At 33.4% G+C, this 10,660-nt stretch overlaps 1 long non-coding RNA gene across 1 annotated transcript in view; it reads right to left on the reverse strand.

Moving 5' to 3' along the window:
* Positions 1 to 10,159: 10,159 nt before the first annotated feature.
* LOC120354028 overlaps positions 10,160 to 10,660 on the reverse strand; it is a 6,069-nt gene continuing 5,568 nt past the window's right edge. Inside the window, exon 3 of the long non-coding RNA XR_005572783.1 lies at positions 10,160 to 10,171. This is a non-coding gene — a long non-coding RNA (uncharacterized LOC120354028). The remainder of the gene's footprint in view (positions 10,172 to 10,660) is intronic.

Consider the following 10,660-nt stretch of genomic DNA (forward strand, 5'->3'; position numbering starts at 1 on the left):
TTCATTCATTTACTACATTATTATTATTCAATTTTAAATAAATTAAGGTTTTTATTGATAATTAAATTATACAGAAATACATTTGATGGATTTCAGGGAATTTCACCCATAATTACCCACTTTTCATATTCATTGGTAACTGGAGGAGAAATTTAATGTGAAATACGTGCGCAAAGTTCCTCTGCTGCACTCAAGAAACCATTCCGCCCTCGCCTACGGCTTGGGCGTAAACGTTTCTTTCGGTGCAGCAAACTGTCACTTTGCGCACTAGTTGCACAAATAACTTTTTTCAATAATTTCATAATGAATTTTTAGAAATAAGATGAAACATTGTTGGAAGACGATCTTGCAACAGAGCGAAGCAAAAAGAGATATTCGCTTTGTTGAATGATAGACAAGGATGGCAATACCATTGCTAATTAAACACTGCCATTATAACGTGGACCTCACTAAAGCTACTAATCATTTTCACAGCCCCTGACATGACCTAACGACTCCTTTTCAGGCAGTGAGAAGAATATAGCAAGAATAACATTCTAGAAAATAGAAATTGATTGATTGATTGATTAGCTGTCCTTATTCAAAACCTAGGAGAGCGACATTAGGGCGCAGCCAGCCCTCTCTTACACTTAACCCTGAGATTCAGAGGATAAGTAATACTGTAGTAAGACATTTTCATAATTTTGATACGATCTCATTCAGTTTATTTGCAAGGAGAGGATAGAAACTAGTGTTTTTACATAATGCCAGTCTAGACTTTTAGAAAAAGTGGTACAGCTGAGCTCCCACCTTCAGCTTGGAGAAATTTGACACTTTAGGCTTCTAAGGCTGGGCAGAGTAACATGAGATATCAGCAGACACGTTAGAGATCCTAGTCTGAGCTGGACATCGGGCTACATAACAACTATTGACAGCGATTTCCTTTTTTTCAGCACAGATTTAGTTCGGGAGGCACCTAAATTTCAAAACTCTCCAATCAGTAGAGAATAAAGTGAACTATTTTTTAAATGATCAAATTTTGATGAAGTTCAAACATTTCTAGATCTTCTAATGTTTAATCTTTATTAAAAACTAGCAGGTAACCCGTGCTTCGCAAGAGTCTTTCTTAAAACTTGACGTAATGAAATCTAGAAGAATTCAAAATAGGCCTATGTACAGTGAGCCAGTCATTCTATCAGGGCTCGAATAATTTTGAAATTCTAATTTAAATAAAAATTGAAGAATATAATTTCTTTATGTAAATAACAACACCTTCATTGAAAGACATATTGACTGCATGCGTTTTCATATTGCCGATACAGCATTGGTGAAACTGTAGACGTTCATTTAGCATTTGTCTAAAAAATTGTTCTAGCTGAAAAATTAATAATCCATGCGACGTGTTGGCCTAAACATTGCATCAGGAAAACGAAGTTTCAAAACTATGTTTTTCAGGTAGAAAGCAATATAGAAACAGATGTTCCTTTTTTAATTTCGACCATATGATATGGTGATTTTTTAATGAAATCGAATGTACCATTAATGAAATTTAAACAATTATTCTGAAAAATCTAGAAGGGAAATTTAAATTTGGGCTTTCACGTGCAAGAGATTGATATTTTTAGAATCTATGTGCAAAATTTGGAGATCTAAATCATTCCCGTTTTTCCGGTATGCAATCCACAAGTTGACATGTTTTGATGCGAACAAACACAACCCTACTCTCTCTTATTATATAGATTAATAATTTGAAAAAAGAAACTATTAAACATTTCTAGATCAAGGAAGAAGACATAATTGAAATTTCATAAAGTGATGACGGTACCAACATCATTGTATGGAGCAGAAACTTGGGTTAGCAAGAAGAAAACATTGAGCAGAGTTCAAGCAGCAGAGATGTGTTTTCTTCGAAGTATGAAAGGTTGCACAAAGCTAGACAGATTCCGCAATGATGATATTAGAAATGAGTTAGGAATATCATCATTAGCTGCACAACTTGAAATAAACAGATTGAACTGGAAAAACCATGTGGAAGGAATGCCAGATACCAAAAGCTGTCATGAAATATGGACCCTACGGTAGAAGGTAGACCGTAGGTATATTGGCAGACCTCTCAAAAGATGGTAAGATAAATAGTTATATCCTTTTAAACCGGAACAGGTGTGTACGCCTAATCCTGGAAAGAAGAAGAAGAAGAAGAAGAAGAAGAAGAAGAAGAAGAAGAAGAAGAAGAAGAAGAAGAGAAGAAGAAGAAGAAGAAGAAGAAGAAGAAGAAGAAGAAGAAGAAGGAAGAAGAAGAAGAAGAAGAAGAAGAAGAAGAAGAAGAAGAAGAAGAAGAAGAAGAAGAAGAAGACATTTCTAGATTGGTTTGTTTTGGAGTAAAAATTGGACTTTGAAGTGACAAGTGAGAACACAACCTCATTCTTTTTCTAGAACTTCTATTCATCAAAATCTGGGAGAAAAGCAGTTCAATCTTGCGACTTTGGCAATGTATTCCAATAATCTAGTTTGTAATCGAACGTGAGAAAGGAATATAAATAAATAGATAAACTTTATTTGTTTCAAGCACATTTATGCTCAAATATCGAGTTGTTGAGTTAAATACAATAATTACATTTCATGATTTTCGTGATAAGCCACTAATGTTTTAGATACGACTATATTTGTTTAAAAATACTTATCATTACAGAATCAGGTTTTATGGCGAAAATTGCCACACCCTCAGCTAGTTTGCAACGGTACGGTAGTTGTAAAACAGTCTTATGTGCGCTTGGCCTGAGGGAACAGAACGCCTTTTTTATTAGCAAGGACATCAATTTCAATTTACAAGACGTGAATTTCACCTGATTTTGAATGATTTGGTAGCTCCAGAAAATAAAAAACATCATTCAGTAGAGTGGTTATCTGATAAAGACATCATGACAGTTCAAGGACGCGACTTTCACATGATTTTGAATGATTTGGTAGCTTTAAAAAATGAAAAACATCATTCAGTAAAGTGGTTATCTAATAAAGACATCATGACAGTGTTGAACTTTATTGATTGATAACCAGTAATGATTTACTTTCAATAGTATACGTCAGAGAAATTAGAAAATGGTCAGATAATAGCTATACGTTCCATTTGTTTTATTCTATGATTATTAATTTATTCTACGATACAGAGCAGGATGAAGTCATAACAAACTTCTCCAGATTGCGCTACTTGTATTTTTTTACTTTAGTCAAGGTCTATGAAAATACAGGTCATGACACAATCCCGTGATGCATTGCAAAATTGCCATCTTATGGGGTTCTAGTTCATCAATTTTCAAATTTATCAGCTGTCATCATTAACCGAGCGTAGTGAGGTCTAAGATTTAAGTCGACGGTTTGGCATTTCTCTTAAAGTTTATATGTTGCGCATTTATGGCGAAACGCGGTAATAGATTTCCATGACATTTGACTGGTATGTTCCTTTTTAAATTGCGCGTCGACGTATATACAAGGTTTTTGGAAATTTTGCAATTCAAGGATGATATAAAAGGAAAAAGGAGCCTCCTTCATACGCCAATATCAGAGTAAAAATCAGACTATAGAATTATTCATCATGAATCAGCTGTCGAAAGATTATAAATTGCATGCCATGACGCATGCGATTCAATATCTCAATGTAACTTGGTAAAAAATCAGCAGCTGTGTAGACAGACTATTATTTGTATGCCTCATAGTGTAATTTGCAGGCTCTATTAAATGAACCATTGATTGCGTGCAATAACGCATGCAATTAATAACTAAAATAGCATAGTATTGTCTCTCGAACTTTCTCTGCTTTGAACTCGGGCTGTCCTGTTGCCAGTATGTCTTAAAAAGAGATAAGCTTTTGATGCTAGCATTAATACACCAACATACACCAACCCGAACAGCCATTAGCCGTTTTCGAACCGATATCTCGCCGACACGACATACAGACAATATTTACTCTGATGGACAGTATAAGAGGAGGCTGCGCGAGGTCCACTGTTCACAGAACTACTAGTTATAGATTGAACAACATGATGTGTTATTTTGTTATATTTTTAAAGGAATATTGCTTGGCTTTGAATATTGAAAAATAAATTCTTCCGACAGAATAATAATAATATTTAGATTCCAACTAGGAACTGGATTGTTGATTTTAAGATTTAATTAATTGGGAACTTCAAACTGTTTTTGAGGTTAGCCTTTTGTCCCAATGCCCAACTTTATGAATCATAACAAGTTACAGGGATAAGAACAATTTTTAATAATAAAAAATAAATTATTGAACCATGTATTATTGGAATTTCATTATCAAAACCAGAATTTACATATCATCTGAACCAGAATATTGTCATAGAGAAACAATAGCGTAAGTAGATATCCCATGGTATAGGGAATCTATGTCGCAACTTTTACTGTTATCTCAAGCCGATTACAGTCGATTATTGTCAATTTTTACTGTTTTGTTGGGGTGAGAGTGTATGACGGCACAATTTGAGAGACAATTAGCGTCACACAGCTGCATGGGAGAGAACTACGTGAACTATCGACTTGGGATAACAGTAAAAGTTGCGACATAAACGCCCTATACCATAGGATATCTACTTATGCTATCGTTTCTCTATGATATTGTTTTCGAAAAGCATAATGCATAATTTTGTTATGAGCTGATTGGGATTTCAAATGTACCGCCATGAAGACCCCATAAAATGGCCGCTCCATGAGGAACACGAGTGTCATGACCTGTATTTATAGACCTTGACTCTTACTAGTCAACTAGTATTATATTATTGAAGAGCAACAAAAACAGATGAAGCCCTACTCATACAGCAACGCTAACCTCCGGAATAATTCATTGTTAACCGCATTAAAATTGGAATTATTGTCAAGGCTGTTATATTCGCACATGTCTTTCAATTAGAAGAATGGATATTTTTTTCGAGTTTATAGCGACTTCAATGAACATGAATAGTATGTAATAACATTCTAAAATAAGATATGAATATAATGAACGACTCAATTTTGGAAGGCAGGAAGAGTACACGATGTATATTTGAGGGAGCAGGAGGAGAGAAAAGAGAAAAAGAGAGAAGATTCATGAAAATAGGTGTAACACGTATACGAGTGCTAGACACACTAAACGCATGCGCTACTGTAGACAATTGAAAGAAGCAAGACATGTTCAAGGATCAGAAAAAGTCAAGTGAAAAAAAGAAGAGGAGTGGGGGATGATAATGAGGAGGAGAATAAAAAGTCCAAAAAATGGAAGAAAAAAAGCCAGATATTCATCCCTTCATCATTTGAGGAGCATTTTTCAAGTGTGCATGACGTCACGCAAAATCCTTGAGTGAGAAAGGGTGAAATGGAGGAGGAGGAGGTGGAGGAGGAATTGCAAGAGGAGGAGGAAAAGGAGAAGAAGAAGAAGAAGGAAGGGAGTGATTAAGAAAGAGTGGAAGGAAATGCAAAGAGAGAGGAAAACTGAAGAGGAGGATCTCCTTTTGTTTTAAGAGCGAAAGAGTTTCAAAAGCACCACTTTTGTACGCGCATGTACGCACACTCACTAACACGTACACCGAAATACTCACTAATACACATGTACATGTTCATAATGCAAAGAATGAAAAGTAGGGGGGGAGTGGTAAGGGGGAGGTGATTGAGATGAGTGTGATACAGTGGTACTGAGTGATTAAAATATGAGTGATAAGTTTTCTATGAGAATGGCGGGGTTCATGAGGGATGATTGGTTGGCTCGTTCTCAATTTGGCCGACTCATGTTTTGACCGACAAAATAAAGTTTAAAATGATTGAATGATTGTATTGTACAATAGATTTTATTCATTTATTATATTAGCACAAACAATACAGTGATCGAAAAAGGAAAAACAGGCTATTGTCCAATACTTCTTCAATTTTAAATAAAAAATAGATAAATGAAAGAAAGTTCTTCGATTTCCTCATAATTTAGTTTCAAATTGAAATCAAACTATTTTTATGAGAGATCAGAGATTTCAAAAGAATTTGTTGTCATTCGTTAAATTTGTAGAACTTGTTGTTGAATTTTTTTTATTCTTCATTGATTAAGAAAAAAATTTTATACTTAATTTTTTAATGATTCATACAACAAGTACATCATCGAAATTGAAAGGGACAGAAAAAAAGTAACCTTTTGCTATTTCTCTCCCAAATTTAGATAAGGTTATACTTATACATAGTCAAAAGAATGAAGTTTGAAATGATGAAATGATTGTATTGTACAATAGATTTTATGAGGATCAGAGATTTCATAGAACTTGTCATTCGTTAAATTTGTAGAATTTGTTGTTTAATTAATTTTTTAATTTTATTTCTCCATTCTTCATTCTTGATTCATACAAGTACATCATCAAAAATAATAGGGAGAGAAAAAATAAGGTAATCTTGTGCTATTCCTCTCCCAAATTTAGATAAGGTTACACATAAGTTAGTCCGAAATTGGTTGTCATTCTCAGTTGGAGAATAGTGAATAGAAGAAGTCTCATGAGGAGTCATAAAATCAATGCATAATTTTATTATGATACGGATTTGCTTTGTCATCTTTAGTATCTCCTAGCGAATCAAATTATGTTTCTAATAAGAATATCAGTAGTTTTCACTGGTTGTCATTCTCAATGTTTCTCAGTTTGAGAATAGTGAATAGAAGAAGTCTTAAGGTGCGTACAGATATACGCGCCGCGAACATGAGCAATTCACTTTTTAATCAGCTGACTATATCTGTATTTTTACAGAAACGGTAAGATACAGATATAAAAAGCTTGGCATCAGTTGATTAAAAGTGAATTGCTCATGTTCGCGGCGCGTAAATCTGTACGCACCTTTATAAGGAGTCATAAAATCAATGCCTGATTATGACACAGATTTGCTTGGTCATTTTTAGTATCTCCTAGCGAATAAAATAATGTTTCTATTAAGAATCTCAGTAGTTCCATGAAGTATCATGTGGTATAATTGTAGAATTTATTGAATGAAAATAATTCTCATTAACATTTATTATAGATTGATACAGAGCTGCAGTTTCAATATCAATTATTGATATTGGTAGGTATCGTCATGGGTCAATATCGATAATTATTGATATTGAAACTGCAATTCTGTACTAATGTATAATAAATAATGTGGACGTGACAAGATAAAACTGTGTTTTCCAATTCGGTATAACCAATCCAAGAGCCTAAGCTGAAAGCTCTGATCACAGACTGTGGAAACGAGAACCGCTGACAAACATAACCTCCTAAAAATCAACGTCATGATCTTGAGGAAGAAGATAATATTAGAGTGAAACTTTGCAGGTATACCAACTAAACTACGTGGATTCCAAAAAAGCATTTAACGGAAAAAGGGCAGAACTTGGTTTACGCCCCTATTCTATATAGCTCCTCAAATTGTGTTTGTTCTGGTCATTCCGAATTTTTCGGTTACCAAAAAGTGTTATACTAAACTGATATATTAGGGAATGAAGTGAATCTTATCGACGTACTAACACCTGTTAACAGAGTTAATTCCATACGTTTTATTACTCATGCACAAGCCTGGAGCTCAAGCGGGTATCACCGTCAGTAATAGATACTGTATGAAGCTTTCAAGTGGTTTGTAGAAATATTTGCGATATTCTTATACTGTACTGGTGATTATCTGTGTATCAGTTTGATAATATATATTCATATTATCCCGCAAGGGACTCCCCACAAACAAAAGCCATACGAATTTACTTTTTCTTTATTCATATTAGATTGAACAATTCTCAATTAGATTGACATTCAATTTAGATTGGACGATTCTCATTTATTGAAATAATTTAATACAGATCAGTCTTCTTCGATGATGAGAAAGTCTTGGTTCTTGGTTGTCACATTATTATCCCTGCTTGTTGTAAGTTACGTAATATCAGAAATTGTTCTTCATCATTGTCACAAATTCGAATTAATCATTGTGAAAAGTTGCAACAACGGTGAAATACAGTTTGTAAAGGATAGTATCGTAGAGAAACAATAGCATATAAGTAGATATCCCATGGTATCAGGGCTCGCAACTTTTACTGTTATCCTAAGCCGATAGTTCAATCTAACATTTGTTTAATCTAATAGCATTTATAAGGACGGAAGAAAGAATCGTGTGACGAAAAATTAATCGATGTGTGTGTAAATGGCTATAGGTATTCTTCAATATGTTCCTGAATATTTTAAGAATATTATGAAACAAAACTTTACCATCACATGACGTATTTTAGATTGGGCTGATTTAAGCTGGATTCTCACATTTTAGTATCAGTGAATCTTTCCGGTATAGTGAGAATATTACTGCTATGAGCCCTAGTGGAACACTACTCACACCCAGCCTAGTGGAGCAAGTATGAATTATTGCCCAATTAGAGCTCATGGAAATAATATATTCTATCTATATTCTCAGTTACCAAATTGTAAACTGATACTGATATGTGATTAACCAACCATAAAGTAAAGAAATTAGATTATTTCTATCTTCAGAAATTTCTTTCTAAATTAGATTATTTCTCAAAAAGATTATTTCTGTCATCTCTGACCCAACGTTCTTGAAATGTAGCGGGGCCTTTGCTACCCCCGAAAAATTGAAAGGACGAAATCCAGAGACACCTAGCAGCAAAATAAGGAACCACTTTCCTGCACAGCTTCATCTCACCACCACAAGATGGCAGAAACGTTCGCTCCTTGGAGTCCTTGCTTGGTCCTTGATCCTTACAGGTTCGCTATGCGATAAAATAGGAAGGTGACAAATGAGATTAGATATGTGGAATAAATTGATTTATTAAGCCGAATTAACTGTGCAGTACTGACAACCGAATGTTTCAATCCAATCTATGTGTAACCTTATCTAAATTTGGGGGAGGAATAGCACAAGGTTAACTTATTTTTTCCCTCCCTATCATTTTCATGATGTACTTTTCGTATGAAACAATAAAGAATCATACAATATAAGAATATTCACTTTCTTCATAAGGGCTATAACCATCTAAATTCATCAACATCATTCGTATTAACATCAAAATTGAAAATCAAAGAGTTTCCTTTTTTCAACTTTATTTTATTTTTCACAGCATGTTTCAACATATTTAATGTTTTACTTACTCACTTGAAAATTAAGTTAAGAGTCGAAACATGTGAGGAATAAAATACAGTTGGGAAAAGGGTACTTTCACGTCAATTTTAGAATGCTCTGGATTGGCCCCAAATAGATACAAAACTCAGTACAAAACACTTGAATATAAATGCTTTTCCTAATTACCCTCAAGCTAGTGTAATATTGATAACCACATTATGTACGTTGAAATAGTTTGTGTGATGAAATGCTTCATACTATTTTATTACAGTATAATCTTATAAAAACGAGTTGTCATAAATTTATTTTCCTTGCCGTCATTTTGATTTATTCTCCACCAATATTTATTCATTCATCATTTACAATCAACTTAAGGACAAAGAAACAGACTACAGTCCAAAACTTCTTTTCATCCCAATTTCATAAAATAAATTGTTCAAATAAAGGTTATGTGCGACTTTCCAATTCTTAACCAATTTCCACATTGGAACAAAACACAAACACTTGAAACAATTAATTTTGAATTCAGAAGGATTAAGATCCGAATTGATAAAAAACCTCCTTCTAATATCCACCAATATTGAGTAATATCCATTTTACTGTTGAAAACTTTTCAATCTCAAATCATATTTCGGTTTATATGGAACTACTGCACTCAGAAGAGCTTATTGATTATATTTGATATCAAAATCCAGTTGAATCAACATTTCCTCCAAAGTCCAAAGTATTTTATTGAAATATTGGAATATGAACGTTTGAGAAACTGCATCCAAGAGAAATTCAGCAATTTATTATGATCAAAATCTCTATAGTGGAATTTATTCAGTTCAATAAATAAATCGACACAGATTTCATAAAACTAAGAGTTGTTCACTACCATAAAAGAAAAGCTGTAAAGAGTCTGGATAGAAATCAGAAAAGCTTAATATGAAAATTGAAAAGTTAGATACAAGAAATTGCTCAGACTATATTGAACAGCATAACTCATAACTCTTTTTGTTTTACTCTCTCTATCTTTCTGTTTTTTTCTCTTCAATATTCATATTGATTAAAACTTTTACAATATTCCATTAATAAATAAATCCTTAGTTTAAATAGCGAAATTAACGTTTTGGTAGAGAGTTAGTGGGGAGGATATTTTTAATATTCTTCCCAAAGAATGGACATTGATATGTCCAAAGCTCCGCCAATTTAGTAGATGCATAACAATATGATTATTATCTATAGTTATTATATTACAAATTGCTTTTTCATATCATATACAGTTCAATAGTTATTTTCTTAGTCTATATTATGTAAATTCATCTATAACTTTGCTGTATTGTAAGCTATTGTATATAAGTGTATAAGCCAGTATATATTGTAATCTACATAAATAAAGTACTCAATCAATCAATCAATCAATCTCTTCTCTCTCTCATTCTTGTTTTTCCTGCACTGGACAAAATTTATCCAGTCACACCTTTCTCTCTTCTTTATTTTTTGCTTTTATCTTGCTTCTCTTCTTCTACTCTTCATTTCTGTCCTCTCCTTTTCTTCTCACTTTCTCTTTCTCTACTTCTCTCTCACTTTC

Source organism: Nilaparvata lugens, chromosome 13, assembly GCF_014356525.2.
Source record: "Nilaparvata lugens isolate BPH chromosome 13, ASM1435652v1, whole genome shotgun sequence".
NCBI lineage: Eukaryota > Metazoa > Arthropoda > Insecta > Hemiptera > Delphacidae > Nilaparvata > Nilaparvata lugens.